Source organism: Trachemys scripta, chromosome 11 (assembly GCF_013100865.1).
Source record: "Trachemys scripta elegans isolate TJP31775 chromosome 11, CAS_Tse_1.0, whole genome shotgun sequence".
Classification (NCBI taxonomy): Eukaryota; Metazoa; Chordata; order Testudines; family Emydidae; genus Trachemys; species Trachemys scripta.
In genome coordinates this window covers 23,617,883-23,636,808 of record NC_048308.1, presented here as the reverse complement: position 1 = coordinate 23,636,808, position 18,926 = coordinate 23,617,883, and the positions used below count along the sequence as shown (strand labels likewise).

The following is an 18,926-nucleotide window of genomic DNA, read 5'->3' as shown; positions in this document are numbered from 1 at the left end:
TTTACATCCACTATGTGAAATCAACCCATGAAGACATTGAGTGTATTTAGTGTATTTCTTTTAATATATGTATATCCTTAAAAAAATAGAATAATTTTTAGGTGCTATTTTCGCAGTTCAATTTTGGGGGTTATACTATTACATGGGTAGGTATATAACAAACAGTGCTGAACATAAACCATTGTTTTAAGCAGTCAAAAGTTTTCTTGAGTCATGAGGTTCAATATGTACCATAGTTTTTTTTAGCCTATAATAATGTAATTAGTTTCATCCCTAGTATGTAGATGGAATTAATTACTTGTATCATAGCAAGTGAAATAGGCTATGCAATTACCCTACATTTGAAATCTACAGAAGAAAAAAATTGTAGGTTGCACATATGAAACTCAACTTTTAAAACAGCAGAGTGTGTGGTTAATATATAACATTTTTTGCTACCGAACTGTATCTAATCAGATCCTTACAAAGCAATGCCATGCATTCAATGCATGTCCCATAATTCTCTTTGGAGACAGTGCACAGCTGCTCCAGTTAGTATTAGCTGCTTCTTATGGCCTGGTATCTTCTTTCAATAAAAATCACAGATGGTGGGGTGTCTTTCACACTCTAATAGTAAATATGAGCATGGGTCAGGTGAAGAGGTGATGTAAGTACATGTAATTCTACTTTACGTATAAAAATCCTCCATCAAGCCCAAGTACTATCTATTTTTAATTTAATCCCCTAAAATAACCAAACCTTTTCCAATGATAGTGGTGATGTAAAGCTCCAGGAAAGCAGAAAAATATTACTGTGTTTACAATGGAAAATTACTATGATTTAGATGTCAAAATAATAAAAGGGCAAGGAGCAGTTTCCTACTTGTGAACTGAGCTCCGTATACGTAGCAGATATGTAACTATTAACATTTTGCTCCAGGTACCTCTAAGTGTATATTCCCCTTTTGTATAAGTGCTAGCTGGCACCTTCCTGAAATTGCTAGGCCCAGCATCCAGTTGCTTCTGTAGATGACTTTTTTTCCTCCGATACTCTCATACATGGGTCACATTTTGGGGGGAAGATCTGGACGATTTACACTCAACCACCACCAAACAGCAAAATAAATGTTGCTTATCATGGCTGCTAGTTTGAGGGGGAAGGGGAGGAAGATGCTAAACATCTTATGTTAACAAGACCAAATTTCCATTTTGCTCATCCACTGAAAAATATCACTAAAACTCTAAAATCTTGTAGAAGTCTGCTGCAGAGCTAATAAGCATTAAAGAATTTCAACCAGGTTGTACCATTTGCTGCTGTCTAATACCAGCTCAAACGATCTACATCCGAGTTAAGTGGGAGGATATAGAAACACAATCTGATGGTGACTCAGAGTCAGGGAATATACAGTAGAGACTGACTCAAGCAAAGAGCCTATTAAGGACTAGGATTATTATTAGAATTAGTGCTGGTAGACATGAATCTCTCTCTCTCCCTCCCTCCAAACTATCTGTTGACCTCTTTAATTCTCATGCAATATTAGTGAAGACATAATCATCAAGCCATAGAAATTAAATTTGACAGACAATTGATTAATCTGGTCCATTCAGTTACCAGCACAGGATTGGTCCTGGAAATTGTTTGCTAGTACATTTTCCAGTCTCATTTTAAATCCACCTAGGTGGTGGAACTTCCACTACCTTTTTTGAGAGTCTGTTCCAGTCCAGTATATCCTACTTTTAGCAAGCTTTCCTGATATGCTGTCAAAAGTTGCTTTTCTAAATTTTATCCCATTGCTTCTTATGCCCTCCTTATGCCATAAAAAATAATTCCTCTCCTCTCTTAAGCTGAAATTCTGGTCCCATTGAAGTTAAGAGCAAAAATCCCATTGACTGACTTCAGTCGGGCCAGGATTTCACCATTAGTTTTTACACCATTCAAATATTTGTAGACACTCTTTATATTCCCAGTTCGGTCATAATGTAGCTAAAGATTATGATCTTATAGAAGTCTGTTTCTCTGTGTGTGTGTGTGTGGTCATAGGTGCCGACTTCCCCTCTGCCCCATGGGTGCTCGACCCCTCCCCCCCCCGCACCATCCTCACTCTCCCCGCCTTTTCCCACCCCAGTCCTGCCCCCATTCCACCCCTTCCCCCAAGTCCCCACCTCTGCCCCACCTCTTCTCCGCCTCTCTCCTGGAAAGTCCTAAGCGCCACCAAATAGCTGTTAGGTACTGGGGGGGGGCAGGAAGCACTGGGAGGAGCGGGGATGCAGTGCTCTGGGGAGCGGGAGAAGGAGGCGAGGAGGGGGAAGCTTGGCTGCTGGTGGGTGTGGAGCACCCGATAGTTTTTCCCTGTGCGTGCTCCAGTCCCAGAGAACCCGAGTGAGCGCCTATGTGTGTAGTTAATTCTTTAACAGCTCCTCATTTGTCAATCCTTCCATTCCCCTAGTTCTTTTTATATTCCCCACGCCCTCAAAACTTTCTATAGTTAATCTAAATCTTCCTGGTAATGAAATAAGCTCTTCTATGTATGCAGGCCTTGTATCACATTGACTGCTTTTTTTTATTGCCATCATGGATTGCAAACTCATAAGAAATTTACAGTCCACTGTAATCTCCATATCTCTGTCAGCCTTTTTGTTTTGAAGTTTCTTCCTCACATTGCAAATGTTTCTAAGTTTTCAAATATTTTTCCTTAGTTGTATTATTTTGCTTTTTTCCTTTTATATCAATTTTCTACCTTCTTTCTACTTCCCTTTTTATATTTTGTTGTCATTTCTCATGTTTGAAACATCCCCCTATTTTATGACTTTTGATTTTCATTTATGTTTTGATCACCTCCTCTTCCAGAACATTAATGAAAGAAATAAACTCAGTCTTACCACCAATCCTGGTGGAACCTCAAGAGACATAATAGCAATTCAGCACATAACCATTCATTTGCACTTACGTGCACATTCTCCTCATTTTCAGTCTTTATCTAGTTTTCAGTCTGTCTAGGTATTTCTAGTGCTTGTGGGCATTAGAGGGTTGTTTGTGTAAGTCATAGATGTGGTACTGGATGGGGATCCAATGGAGCACAGAGCACTAGTGTGATATTTTCTCTCCAACTTGCTCCAGCTGAAGATGTGTCACTGCACCTAATCCTAGGTGGAAAATTGAATTTCTGGCCATGGGTGATATTTGGATGACCAGTTTTAAAGACGACTCAATTAGAGGAGAATTCCAAGGCTACTCACCACTTGGAGACAAATGCCTTCAATAGGATTTGGCAAGGTCCGGTTCATCAAAGAGCTGTGCATCAATGACTTATTATCAGTACTTTGTCAGATACCATGGACTAATCTCCCCTAATGTTCTAATTCAGATTTATTGAATAAGGGAAGCATTTATTTTAACAAATAAAAAAAATGCCTAAGCCAAGCTCTAGGTGCCAGCACTATCAATTATAAAAATACGGTGCATAAACGTTAAAACCATCACAAAACACTCACTTCTGCATCAAACCACTGGCAGACAAAAAGTGATATGAAAAAAAATCTCCCCACCCTGTCCACCCACAAACTTGGAATACAGTCTGCAGTTGCAGACAGTCAAAACCAAGACAGTTTTCAGCAAACTGGAAAGGATGCAAAGAGGGTAACAAGAATGAATAGAGGTGTGGGTGGGCTGACCAATTGTAGTAGCAAAGTTAAGAGATCTAATGACTAAATGGTCACCAACACCGCTACAAGCACAGAGAGAGAGAGAAAATCTGCTAGATCTAGGGTGCAAGGAGTGAAAATGTATGGTCGTGCTTCTTGGATCCTGCAGAAGCTTTCTGTACTGGAGATCTGGTGTACTTTGGGGTAGAGCAATTCTTCTTTGAGTGATTGCTCGTGTCAATTCCAATTAGGTGCGTGCGTGCACTGTGTGCACAGCAGCCGAAAGGTTTTCCCCCTAGCAGTACCCGTTGGGTCAGTCCAGGCACCCCCTGGAGTCGTGCCTCCATGGCACTGAATAGAGGGTCCTGCCGACCCACCGCCACTCCAGTTCCTCCTAACCGCCTATGACAGTTAGCCAGAATGCTCATCTCTTGCTTTGCAAGTGTAACTTTTCTAGCAGTCTTGAACTTTTTCCCTGTCAATAGTTAGGTCAGTGGTTCCCGAACTTTAACAATCTGTGAACCCCTTTCACTAAAATGTCAAGTCTCATGAACCCGCTCCTAAAAATGACTATTTCCAGGGATTTTCACCTTTTCCCTGAGTATAAATTATAAAAGCAGTGATCTTGGAAATATAAAATTTGTTTTTATGACATGCTTATTACACACTATTAATTATTATTTATCATTACAGTATTTTTATTACATTATGAAAATGGCAACACTCTTCCAAGATCTCACTTTCGTAGCCTGTATCACTTTGAACAAGCCTGTTATAAGACAAGGCTCCTATGTTTCATCAAGGAGTATCAGATGTGAAACAGCATGAAGGTATTTAAGAAGCCAACTCAGAGTGCCTCCTACACAAGCATTCAGGTCTTGAGCAGTCCAGGCACACAATGCATGTTACAACAGAGCTTAAACTTGTTCTTCATAATAATTTTAAAAACAATACTAGCTGCCTATTTAATTTTAAAAACAGTAAAAAATATCCACCTCCCTTTCCATTTCTTATAAGGAACCTTGAAGTTTAAATCTCCTCAGTATGATAGATATGCTTGCTTGGATCTGCTTAGCTCTTGGATGACTAGGGGCTCCTAGCTGCTGGCCCTGTGCTGTCTGAGGTCCCTAGGAACAGCTCTGTCCACCATTAGGGATTTTTTTTCCCAAGAACCCCCTGTAACATTTCACGAACCCCTATGGGTTCACAACCCCCAGTTTGGGAATCACTGAGTTAGGTTATAGTACTAGTTAGTATAGTACAGTTTAGATAAGTTTCATTTGGGGGTACCCCATTGTCCCCCGGTACCAGGGCATGCCCCGAAGGTCTGCACAGTGTGTGGCAAGTCTGTGGCAAGAAGTGACCCCCACATTTCCTGCTTGAAGTGTTTGGGGAAAGCCACCAGAAAGAACGCTGCAATATCTGCATGGGTTTTCGTCAGAGGTCTCAGAAGGAAAGGGATCAGCCAGCACCTCAAGATCCTTCTGATGGAGGCTGCTCTCCATCCTCACTTGGACCCCGGTTCAATGGAGCCGATGCCAAGCACCTCAATATTAGCACGCAGTGCATTGGCACCGACAAGGTAGGAGTCAGCGCCAAGGAAGGACTCTGCCAGAAACCCACGCTACTGGCAAAGTTCCCCACATAGGGGCTCCACACAGGGCAGTGGTGGCACCACTCGCAATCCCCCGTGCCCCCACGCCCAAATCGGCACTGAAGGAGCCTGCCGCTGGGACACCCATGTTGGGCTACGGGAGTTCGGCTCCACCAGCTAGGCTCATGTCGACTCCTGCCCCTGCACAGGACCAGTTGAGTTCAGGCCCACAGCACTCCCCTATCTGGGAAGGCCGTGATCTGCAGTTGCCTTCCACACTGGAGACATTTGAGGCTGCCAAGGACCTCCTTGCCTTCCTGGCACTGCCTTCCCCTCCGAGGTGAGACAGGACACCAAGCTCAGTCTCAGCAGCACCCGTGAGACCCGCAGTGTCGCCCAGAGGCAAGCCTGTGATGGTACAGCGCCAGTCGCCATCTCCTCAGCACCAGTCACTGGTACAATCCACCAGTGGGTGGATAGGGAAGCCACACCAGTCCCCAAGTTCCAGTCCCTGCTCTCCGGCACTGCTGGGCACCGCTCCTCCATGGTCCTCTTATAGCGAGTCCCATAGGCACCAACTTTTCCCGGCGCCAGTGGGTGTTTGAGCCCGCCCCGCCCCAACTCCAGCCCTGCCCTGCTTTCTCCCGCCCCCATTCCAACCCCTTCCCCAAAGTCCCTGCCCCAACTCCACCCCCTCCCTGCCTCTATTGGACCCCTTCCCCAAATCCCCATCCCGGTGCCGCCTCTTCCCTGAGTGCGCCACGTTCCCCCTCCTTCCCAGCGTTTGCAGCGCAAAACAGCTATTTTGCAGCGGGAAGCGCTGGGAGCTAGGGGGAGAAAGCGGTGTGCTCAGGGGCAGAGGCGGAGGTCAGCTGTGGTGGGGGGGCAGTGGGGGGAGCTGCCGGTGGGTACAGAGCACCCACCAATTTTTCCCTGTGGGTGCTCCAGCCCCGGAAGTTGGAAACAGAGTCCTATAGGTCCAGGAGAAGCAGGCGATCCAGGACTGACAGACGTGGACAGCAGCAGCTTCTTCCAGGGCCCTGGCCTGGTCCGTGGTAGGCTCCTGCCCAGTTCCCGTTCTGGACCGCCTGGACGTTCCACCAGGGTCAGGGCCAGAGGTCCTACTCCAGGGTGGTGTCGGTGGCCTCAGCATCATATGTGCCTCTGGTACCTCACCCGGGACAGGACTAAATGTTCGCCGCACAGGCACCGACCACGTAGGAAGACTGGGCACTGCGAGATCCCATCGGTGCTGAGGGCAGGGAACAGGACCCACTCCCAGGTAGGACCTTGTCCTCTCCTGATGAGGTGGTGGCAGGAACGTCTACTGCCCCTGCCCTGGAGGACAGCAGGGTGCTCCACAGCTGAGGAGGGTGGCGCAGAACCTGGGGATCCTGGCCCAGGAGGCCGTCGAAATATCAGACCCCATGGTGGACATTCTCACCCACTCTGGTCTCTCCCGTATTGCCTTGCCACTCATTAAAACAATACAGGACCCCACCAAGATCCTGTGGCAAACCCCCACCTCCTTAACACCAATGGCGAAGAGGAATGAACGAAAATACTTCGTTCCCTCTAAGGGGTTTGAGCACCTATACACTCATCCCCTGCTAGAGTCCCTAGGGGTAGTGACAGCTGATGAGTGAGAGTGCCAAGGTTACCAGGAACCCTCCAAATTTCTAATCACGAGGATGTGCTCAGTAAGTACAGCCACAACTCCTGCAGAGCGATGGCAAAATTTACGGAGCTGTTGCCACAGGACTCCACAGAAGAGTTCTCCTCCTTGGTAGAGAAGGGTAAGCTCATTGCCCGGGCTTTGCTGCAGGCAGCCCCCGATGTGGCTGATTCAGTCACCTGTACCATGGCCTCCGGAGTAGCCACGAGGAGGAGCTCCTGACTCCAAGTCTCAGGGCTCCCATACGAGGTCCAACAAACTGTTCAGGACCTCCGGGTCAGCAGCGGGCTCCGTGCCTACCGCAGCCCCACACTGTTCCCGGGAGGGGCCAATGTGCCCCTGTGGCCCCTGGGGGGGGGGCACATGGCTCCACACACTGCCCTCTGTGCAAGCACCACCCACACAGCTCTCCCGGCTAATAGGAGCTGCGGAGGCGGTGTTTGCAGGCACTGACTTCCTCAGGCAGGAGCAGCGTGCAGAGGGCATACAACTTCAACAGCCACCACCTGTCCATTATACTCTCTTGAACATTCCCAGACTAGCATCAACTTCCTGGACACCACAATCAGCTTCAATAACACAACCCTACAGACTACTTCATACAAGAAACCCAGTTATCCCCACATTTACCTTCATAGCTCCAGTAACTACCCGAAACACACTAAGAAATCTGTTATCTACAGCCAGGCACTCTGATACCACAGAATATGCTACGAGGAGAAAGCCCAGGATATACACCTTAACACACTCAAAACTGTCTTCACCAAACAAGGACACCCCACAAGAACAGTACATCACATCATGGAATAGGCCACCCAAATACCATGAGAGAACCTGTTTCAAAACAGAAATAAACCCCATTCTAACCGCATACCCCTAGTTGTCACCTACTAGCCCATCATCTTTTTAAAAATACTTTTTCAAATAATGTAATATTTTAAAATCCTACAAAGTAAAGATATTACATTCATTATAGATTAATGGCATTTTATTGGCTGATTTTTGTCTGACAGTAGTTTTGGGGTTTTAATTAAGAGTTCTCATGGATTTATTATTAATAGCTCTGGGCTCTATTAACTAGAATACTAATCAGCTCTCCGCCCCTATGTGACTCTGCAGGAGTCACCCAGGCAATCAGGAAAATTATTCAATCCATCTGAGCTAGCTGTTGAACAGCTAAATGGGACGAAGAAGCCAGCTATACAGTTTACTGTGACTTCTGCTCACCCCTGCAGCTTGGGAGTTTGTGGATCTTTGATAAACAGGGCCATCATACAGAAATTCTTACAGCTAATATTTCCAGATAAAATGGTATCCAGAGTAAAGAGAATTGTAACAGTCATTGCTCAATATTATCTGACCCTACAAACATTTAAGCATGTACATAACTTTATTAATGTGAGCAGTCCCATTCCCTTAGGCCCTGATACTACAAGCTCATGTGAGTGGGTGGATCTCCCTGCTTCCAGAGAACTCCATTGACTTCACTGGGACTTCACACAGGCAGAGGCACCTGCCCATGCATATGAGCTTGCAGATTTGGAGCTTTAGGGGTCCAGTCCTGTACACCTTACCAAGGGACAACTCTTGAATCCTGTGCTGTAATCAGGGACGGCTCTATGGTTTTTGCTGCCCCAAGCACGGCAGTCAGGCGGCCTTCTGCGTCATGCCTGCGGGCGGTCCACCGGTCCGGCGGCTTTGGCGTTCCCGCCGCTGAATTGCTGCCAAAACCGCGGGACTGGCAGACCTCCTGCAGGCATGCCGCCGAAAGCTGCCTGACTGCCGCCCTCACGGCGACTGGCGCACTGCCCCCCCGCGGCTTGCCGCCCCAGGCTTGTACTTGCTCCGCTGGTGCCTGAAGCTGCCCCTGGCTGTAATGAGTTAGACTAGTATGTGAAGTTTGCACAAACAGAAAATATGAACACCTATGTTAAAATGGCTTTGAGAACGATAGTCCAATGTGGAATATGACTGACTATGTATGCAATTAAATTAGCTTTATCTAAAATACCAAGCCATGGAGAAAAAGTGTCTCCATAATATTGATACTAGGATCTCCAAAATGGAAATTATGTGAATGTGACTAGCTCTGATAACAGTTGCATCCAATTCTGCATGCCTTGCACACCCTAGGTCCCATTGACTTCAATAGTTTAAGCTTAAAGGATGAAAACATCTAAGAATACTGTGGACAAACAAAATAAATAATCAGTTGAAAAAATAGTATTGGTGGCAACTAGTTCATTTTGCTTTAATGAGCTGAATATCTTCCAAAATACTTTCTAAAGAATGTTTTACTTATTTCCAAATTTCATCACAGTTGAACCCCAATTATCTCTGTTGGCCACATTTAGATTGTCTTCTTACGTCCATTGGTTACATTAAAATCATCTTTATTTTGTCTGAACTACCTATTTTCTTAAAAAAAACCCCAAAACAACCCCACCCACCCCCTAAAACCACAAATCACATCCCCATTCCTTATGAAAGAACAGCATTCTCATCTGTTATTTTTCAGTACTTTGCCCTTAGAACTTAAAGAAACTGATCAGAGTATGTGTAACTAGAAAATCATCTGGAATGTGATAGTTGATTATAGTCTAGACCTTATTTAGAATAGCCAAGTTTTTTTTATTAAGATGAATCTGATCTATAGAAGTGTATTAATAACAAGTCTGCCTGCTGCAGAGTGGTGAAATCTTAACTGTACCAGCAAACATAATGAGGAATTAAAATAATAAATTCATTATTAAAATATTGCTAGTGTGCAACCATTTTGACATAGCAGTGGAAAATGAGATGATATAAATCAGAAGTACATTTGACATTAAGGAGGATACAAATAGACCGAATTTCATAAAACACCTGATAAAAACTAGAGTTGCTAAAATATTACTCATGCTGAAAATGTGGATGATTTGGCAGTTTCCAGCCATCTGGTTATAGTCAAAACACCCATTTCCAAACCCTTTAGATTGAACAACTGGCTGGAAGGCTTGGCGACAGAATAAGGAGGTATGTTATGTTCAGATTCTTTCAGTTCTTACGTATATTTCCATAAACAAAATATTTTAAAAGAAATACTGGGAATTACAACATTTTGCTACATTGCAAAATGTTAATGAGCTGGTTACTTTTCTTAAAAAAAAAAAATTGGACAATACCTTATTTAGATATGTTTCTGAATCACTCACTAGCCTGTTAGTATCACTTACAGCTGAGATTTTTCAAAGGCGGCTAGGTACTTAGGTGCCCAAATTCTGTTGAAAGTCCATGGGAGTAGCCTGATTGCCTTAGGCTACTTATGAAAATCCCAGAGTAGATTTTTACTATGTAGTTGGCAATATTATGACCTGAGGTATGCACGTACCTATTACCATGTACCTTGCTAAAACAGTTAGCTTGCACATTAGCAGGTTTAAATATATAGGGCCTGATTCTGATCTTACGTTAGTTTAACTCTATTGACTTTGATGCAATTACTTCTTATTTTCAGGCCTTATTTACACCTGTTAGAGATCAGGCCTAACATGTTGTTCATCTGCGTTCAGAATGAACTCACCCTAGGTTAGATAAATGTCTCATGAATAGAATTACCCATTAGAGAAAATAATATCTTTATTGTAACTTGCTTTAATGTTGAAAGCAATTTTAACACAATTTGTTACTGTAAACCAATTTAACAATTAAAATTTACATACTCTGCCTGTCACCTGCTTTACAATGTATTTAACTCCTTGATTTCTCTAGACAAATGCAAAGTGACACTTAGAGGAAGAGCTGCTATTATAAGCACTCGGGACTTAAGGCAGTGACCAGGTATGCCCTTGATGACCTTAACAATATCAGACAGATTAGTAGTTCAGTGCATCTTTCTGTTCAGCTTTATTTCATTCTGGATATAGCTGTTGCATTTACACACCTTGCAATCTGCGAAGTTAAAATTAAACAGTTTGCCAACCTGTCTAGCAGTGAGAAACTGAAAATCGCACCTTCTCTGTGCATCAGACAGTGTTTTATATTGGTGTATATTTTTGATGAAGAAATTTTTAGTAGGAGAGTGAGACCCTTGAGAAGACAAACAAATTTAAGGAACTTCAAACTTATACTTTGTGAAAAGAGTTAACTGTAATGCCAAAGCAATAATTGGAAAACAGGATATGATACACATTACTTCAATACATCAACACAAACATTTCTGAAACTATGACTTCAAATGCTCCTGTGCCCCATAGTCATAATGGGACATGTGGAACAATCTAATGAATAAGACTCTTTCCAGTAATAAGTACAGCATCTTCCTTTTTAGGCCAATACTACAACTGAACTAATAGTTATCTCCTGCCAACAGCTTAAAAAGCTGCCTAGCTAATCTGCTTCTCTGCTTTCTGTGTCAAAGGTGAAATCTACCTTGACTTCTGCAGGAGTTTTTATGTTTGTCAAAGCATGTTGACCGCTGGCATTTCCTGCTGCAAAAGTACTCTAACTGAAAACTTCTCACCATGTTTCATTGTCGCATCAATTGGGCTGGAGCCTAAAAAGATGATAGGAGAAGAATCAAAGAAATAATACAAGAATGTTTGCTGCCCCATCATTCAAAGGGTCTAGCACAATAGATATTTTTTCCTGTTGATCTCAGTATCAGATCTGGAATTTTTCTTTACTGTTTTTTACTACATGATGTTAAGAGGTGACATCAGATAAAAACGTGTATGGGAAGCAAATTTAGTAGTACGGTGTCAGTCATCTTTCCACCCTGCTGCCATGACCATTGTCACCAATGCACTTCTTCTCTTCAAGGGTTTCTTCTCTTCTTCCATATCAGATTTAAATTCATAATCCTCCCCTTCATGGTCTTGCACAACTCTGCCCTGCTCTCATTTTCTCTTGCTCTTCTCAGGCATCTTTAGTTTTACATCCTCTCTTTTGTCTGTTCTCACACTCTTAACATCACTCCTTCTGCAACCATACAATTTGGAATTGTCTCACACGTCTTGTGTGCCAAGCAACGTCCCTTTTCTTTTCTGAATCCCTCCTTAAAACTACAGAAGGGTGAATTCATTGGGGCTAATTCTGAATAATCAATTCAACCATAATGGATTCAGGAGACTGGGGCCATGTCTACACTACCAATTTTTGTGAACAAAAGTGGTGATGACACCTGAAAGTTGACGTAATAAAAATTGGAATTTCATGTTCACACTTGCTCCCTTTGTCGGCAGATCGCGTACACTTTGGGGACACCATCACCAGTCCAGCTGTTTCACAGCGCAAGCGCTGGGAGGGAGTGGGGAGAAGCAGGACGTGGCGGCCCGCTCAGGGGAGGAGGAGCGGAGGCAGAGGTGAGCTGGGGCGGGGCGGGGAGCTGCCGGAGGGTGCTCTGCACCCACCAATTTTTCCCCATTGGTGCTCCAGCCCTGGAGTCGGCACCTATGGAAGAAGCTCTAAAGGTGCTGTAAACCTCTCTATCTTGCCTCTTTCCTGCTCAAACCTCTGGACTATGGACTTATACTAATGGGAGCATTCTAACCAAGGGACTGAGGACCTTCCAATGATTTGGAAGCAACCAGAGACTTGACTTAAGCCAGCAGTTTATTCCATTACTGCAACAATAAATGCAAAGTTCTTGAATCAGGATTGTATGTATTTGATTCCTTTACCAATTTTAACTATTGTCTGTCTGTCTTTTAAATAAGCCTTTAGATTTTAGATACTAAAGGATTGGCAAAAGCATGCTTATTGGGTAAGATGTGAGTTGTATATTGACCTGGGTGTGTGGCTGGCCCTTTGGAATCAGAAGAACCTTTTATTTGATTAAATTAATTTTAAAGAACCACTCATCTTTAAGTCTAGTGTTTTTGGTGGTGATACAAGGACTGGAATGTCTAAGGAAACTGCTTTTCTGACTTCTTGTTCGACAGTGTGGTGAAACAGAAGCTTACTTGTGTTGTTGGTTTGGTACATCTTATGGGGGAATAACCACCAATTTTGGGGTGTGTCTGGCGTATTTCTCAGCAGTTTGTCCTGAATTTGGTATTCTCAGTTGTGACCCACGAAGGCACGGTTACAGATGGATCCTGCACTGCTCTCCTATGCTCTGATAACTGTCATGAAGACCTGGGGGATGGCAGTGCAGTTAATTATCAAGTTCCTAACTAAAGAAGACTCGCAGGCATCCAACATTTTGCATGATAAGGATAGGAGCAACTTTAGATTGCTTTTGGCATTCACAGAGCAGCTGCATAGGGTAGACCATAGCCTTTGGGCTCGGGAAACAAGCACTGAATGGTGTAATCGTATCATCATGAAAGTGTGGAATGAAGAGCAGTGGCTACAGAACTTTTGGATGCATAAAACCACCTGGAATTATGTGCGGAGTTCATCCCAGACCTGCGGTGCAAGGACACCAGAATGAGAGCTGCCCTCTCAGTAGAGAAGCGTGTGTGGAAGCTGGTGACTCCAGACTGCTAGCGGTCGGTTGTAAATTAATTTGGAGTGGGGAAGTCGACTGTTAAGGCTGTGTTAATGCAAGTGTGGAGGACAATAAATCGCATCTTGCTACGAAGGACTATGACTCTGGGAAATGTGCGTGAGATAGTGGATGGCTTTGCAGAAATGGTGTTTCCTAATTGTGGAGGGGTGATAGATGGCACACACATTCCAATTTTGGCATCAGACTACCTTGCGACAGAGTACATTAATAGGAAGGGATACTTCTTGGTGTTGCAGGCACTTGTGGATCATCGAGGGCGTTTCACTGACAGCAATGCTGGGTGGTCCGGGAAGGTTCCTGACACACGCTTATTCAGGAACACCAGCCTGTACAGAAAGCTGCAAGAGGGGACTTTGTTTGCAAACCAGAAGATTACAGTGGGGGGATTTTGAAATGCCCATAGTGATCCTGGGAGACCCGGCATATCCCTTACAGCTGTGACTCATGAAACCTTGCACAGGACACCTGGACAGAAATAAGGAGCGGTTCAGCGACAGGCTGAGTAGGTGCTGGATGACAGTTAAATGTGTCTTTGGCAGATTTTAAATGCATGCTGGCAATGCCTTTATGGCAGGGTAGACCTAATGAGGATCGTATTCCCATGGTCATAGCTGCGTGCTGTATGTTACATAATCTCTGTGAAGCTAAGGGTAAAAGGTTTGCTCAGGGGTGGAGTGTTGAGGCAGAGCGCTTGGCCACTGATTTTGGGCAGCCAGATACTATGGCTGTCAGAGGAGCTCAGAGGGGGGCAATTAGAATCAGGGAGGCTTTGAGGCAGCACTTCGACAATGAGCACCAGTGATATATGTATCTGTCACTGGTGTTAGTTTTCCTAGGATGCAATGGTGTCATTTTGGGCCTTATATTCCTGTGAGACAATGATTAAAATGCCTGTGCATGTATTGGCAGTGCCTGCAATCTGAATTTGTAGGGAAAAAAATAAAGGTGATTCACCATTAAAAAACTTGTTGCTTTTATTGAGCAAGAAACAGCACACACAGATTCCTACTGGGAAAGGAGGAACCAGGAAAGGCCAGACTTTCACAATTATGTGTAGGTCCAGCTATCATTGTGACAGTTGTACGAGGGGTGGAATGAAGGGGAAACTGAGAAGTCCCAGAAAGTGGAAAGGAATGTGTGGGCGGAGTTTGGGGGGGGAATGGGAAAGTGTTCTGAATGTGCTGTAGGGGAGGGTGAGCACGGATCTGCTCAGTCTGCAGCACTATTAAGGACTGCAGTATCTGCGTTTGCTCCTCAATTACTTTAATCATCCTCTCAGTTGCGCCCTTAACAAATGTTTTCTGTCCTGCCCGTTCAGCTTCCCATCACTCCTTACATTCCTTTTTTCTGCATTGGAGCACTACAGTACCTCCCGAAACATGTCGTCTTTGCCACGTGTTGGGTGCTTACTTACCTGGCAGAGATGCTCGGCAGTGGTGCGTGGGGTGTACCTGAAGGCCACATCTGGTGAAGCATAGGGGACAATGCACAGAAGTGGGATTGTTAAATTCACACACAGCATTGTAACATTTCAGATAATACACCTTTTGCAATCACCTTGCAATCACTTTCTCACTGACCCTAGCCAAGCACACGTCTCCGCGAACAGCCAAAGCATGGTGAGTGCTCCACCTGGGGAAAAGAGAGCACACCCTTTGCAAGGGTCGTGGTGCAGCATTCTATGGAAACATTTTAAAATTCTCCCGCACTTTTCCACAGGTGGGAGACATTCTAGCAGACATCTCACTGCTAAGTGTAAGCAGGGAAACAAGGGTACATCTACTCCATGCTTGTGGCTTCCGCCCTGCTCCCTATGCTGAGCGCCTATGTGCTGCTTTGGTCCCTGCACAAGTGATAGCAGAATGGTACAGGAAAGTTTCCTACAGTGGGGGAAGGAACAAAGCAGCTCTGCCATGAACCTTCATCAGAGGATTACCGAGTACCTCCAGGAAACTTTCCTGGAGATCTCTCTGGAGGATTCCCGTGAGATCTCGGCATGTATCAACACCTTGTTCCACTGTATTGATTAGCTACACAGGGAAATGTCCACCTCACATAAACACAGCCAGCCTCCCACATTTCCATACTCTGAACCCAGCTCCTCACTACACAAGCCACTTACCAGGAGTCTCATCTCATGCTTCTTACTCCCCAGAGAGCGATAGCTGAGACTGCCTAGATACTTCTGGAGTGGTGAACAGTTCCTGGCTGCCTGCCCCAGCGGGCGACCCCGCCAGGAGCTGCACTTCCTCGTCTAACTCCACCTCTTCATCAATAACTTCATCCTCCAAGTTAGGTCATCTTTCTACCTCATCCGTTCCCTCTGAAGTAGCCACAGGGCTCTTGGCAATGGAAGTGAGGTTGCCACCGAGGATAGCATTCAGCTCCTTACAGAACCAGCAGGTCTTAGATGTAGCACCAGAGTGACGGTTTGCCTCCCTCGCCTTATGGTATGCCTGTCTCAGCTCCATTTATCTTTGCTCTGCATTGCATGTCCCGATCATAACCCTTTTCGCACAAGCCTCGAGAAATGTTCCCGAGGTATCCCAATTCCTATGGGTGAAGCGCAGCTCGATCTGCACAGCCTTCTCTCCCCATATACAGATCAGATCCAAGAGCTCTGCAGTGGTCCAAGTGGGAGAGCATTTGGTGCAATAACCCGCCATGGTCACCTGAGAAGATGTGATGAGACACCTCTCTGAGCCAACAGGAAATGGAATTTAAAAAATTCCTGGGGCTTCTAAGTGAGAGGGCGGATGTTCCTTTACCTGGCTGCAAGGCCGTGGGGTTCAAACTGCTGACCAGACATGGGCATTGTGGGACACCTCCTGGAATCCAATTAAAAGCAATGAAATCAAGAGTGGTGTCTACACTGGCACTTTGTTGAGAAAAATATAGAGGAAAAAAGACTTCTCTCATCGGGGTTAATGTATTTAGTTGCCAAAACCAGGCATCTTTCCTGACAAAAGTCACATCACAGTGTGTATGCATGCATTGTTTGGTCAACAAAAGGCAGTTTTTGGCGACAAAACTTGGTCGTGTAGACAAGGCCTTAGCTTCACTCCTCAATTTGAAATGCTTATCTTGTGTGACCTAGGGTAGTTCTGTTTATGCCTTAGGTATCTAGCTGTAATATTAAGATAATGGGTTTTTTTCCTCTGGTGCTTATTAAGGGTGTTGAGGATAAATATATTAATGTTTGAGTAAAGCTTTGTGAATAATGGATGTTTTGGTTTGCAGACAATTTAAAAAAATCAGAAAGAAAACTTTTTTAGCATTGAACCAAAATCAATTTTTTTGGCAAATCAAAAATTTTAAATTCATTTTGAGTTGAACAGAATGTTTCTACCCAAAATGAAACAATCTGGTTTGAGCATTTTTAAATGTTTTAAATTTTTTTTGATAAAATGAATGTAAATATGAAAATGAAAAGTTGTTTTGAACTGAAATTAAAACATTTCATTTTGAAAATCTCAGTTTTGGAGAGGGGCTTTCAACTGAAATGATTAGGTGACAGTGAAACAAATTCATGAAACATGTTGGTATTGCTGGATCTGCATTTTTTTCTGGAAAAAAGTAGATGATGAAAACAATTGACCTGCTCTATTTGTGAGGCACTCGGATACTATGGTAATGGGGGTTATAAAAATATGTAGATCGAGAAGTGGGAAAGAAGGGCAGAGAGAGTAGGCGGGGCCATGTTCTCATCGCCCACTCCAGTTAGCAGATTTGACCAGGAGCACTGCAAGAAGCGGGGAAGAAAAGCACTGCACTATAATAAGGGATAGTTCACTATGTATGTTCCAACTGTGCGCCTGAGGCATGATCCCTTTATAACTCCTGCTTAGTCAGTGCATCTCCATGTCATTCCTAGCAAAGAGCAGCATGTATTTTACTTATTTTTCCCCTTTGCAGTGGCTTGCTTCTCTGGGGCAGTTCACGGGATCAGTCCCCATGTTTTGCATGGACAAGGCACATACTAGTACTAGCTATTAAAATTTCCCTTGAAAATTTTGCAAGAGAGTCAGTTTAAGATTGTCTAGCCACTATATTTTCCATCTTCTGCTAAGCTTGATTTTGCCAGCTTTCTATATTTGTTTAAAATGTCCAAGTAAATGTGTCATAGTTCAACTAATAGGTTGTTTTCAAAGGATCTGTAATACTATTCAGAACTTTTAACTGATCAACGCTGTTTTTTAATAAATCACTGAACACTTATCTGCGTGGTTCAAAAAAAGTCCCAAAACAAAAACTCCAGAACCCCAAAAAACAAAACTCTGCCAGATGAGAAGTGGATCATGGAGATCACCATAATAATCAATTTTTGCATGCTGTAGTTCTAACTAAAACAAGGCCAAACATATTAATTAAATGTAGTAGTATGTTATTCAGACTACTATCTGCATGTGCCAGTGCTATCATGTTGTTTGTTGCCTTCTGAAATTGTCTGTTTCAGAGAGATGTTATGGCACCAACCACATGTTTACAGTACCATTGTTCCTAGAAGAACTACCTTCTGGAGATGATTTTGGGGTATTTGGTGAATGGATATTTTGAATCTGAACTATTATGGGTGGGTCAGCGGGCATCACTTTATTTTAGTCAACTCCATCTATTAAGAAACAGGAGAGCAAGCAGATTCTACTGTTCAAAGTCCCTTGGGAAAGGTTCACAAAAGACTGTGCCTTATTTCTCAGGGCACAAACCCACATCCTTGACTTCTCCTAAACAAAACCTAAGGGGGTCATTTCCCCCCTCTCCGTCCCCCAGCTTTCAGGTAATAAAACCATTCCTCTTTCTTCAGAGAAGTGAAAATAAAGTTGCTTGTACTCCCATTGCTTCAGGAAGTATTTGGCAGTCAGCTTTTTCACAGATGGATAAGTAAGAGCTGGTGCCTGATTTGATTAAGTTCAAAAATGAAATGTTTACCCTTATGGTTTGGTTCAGGGAATCATAGAATATCAGGGTTGGAAGGGACTCAGGAGGTCATCTAGTCCAACCCCCTGCTCAAAGCAGGACCAATTCCCAACTAAATCATCCCAGCCAGGGCTTTGTGCTATTTGCTTCAAAGCTCAACAAACCAAGTGTTCTGCAGGTGAGTATGAGAAAAATTGTTATTACAATCTCGGCATAGACACTATGCTGATAATTACCTTTAAAAATACCAAACATAAGTGATCAGGAAGACTCTTCTGCCTTTTCCCATCTGCAAACCCATCTAGTTTATTTCCTCCCCTTCCTTCAAACCTGCTGTTTAGAATATCACAGCTAGAAGTTCTTATAGTATTATACAGTCATAGAAATGTAGGGTTGGAAGGGATCTTGAGAGGTCATCTCATCCTACCCCCTGTGCTGAGGCAGAATGCTGCGTTAGCTCAGAAGCTTGTCTCTCACCAACAGAGGTTGGTCCAGTAAAAGCTGTTACCTTGCCAATCTCATCTTTTTGCTGGTCAGCCATTTTGCTCTTTCATTCCCAGTGTGTGCACACCTCACTGTAATGAACCCTCAAGAGGAATCAGCATGAATCTGGGGATTGGTCCTGCT

At 43.9% G+C, this 18,926-nt stretch overlaps 1 long non-coding RNA gene across 1 annotated transcript in view; it reads left to right on the top strand.

Moving 5' to 3' along the window:
• LOC117884645 overlaps window positions 1-12,191 on the top strand; it is a 69,093-nt gene extending 56,902 nt beyond the window's left edge. The window contains exon 3 of the long non-coding RNA XR_004647616.1: window positions 12,112-12,191. This is a non-coding gene — a long non-coding RNA (uncharacterized LOC117884645). The remainder of the gene's footprint in view (window positions 1-12,111) is intronic.
• Window positions 12,192-18,926: the final 6,735 nt, after the last annotated feature.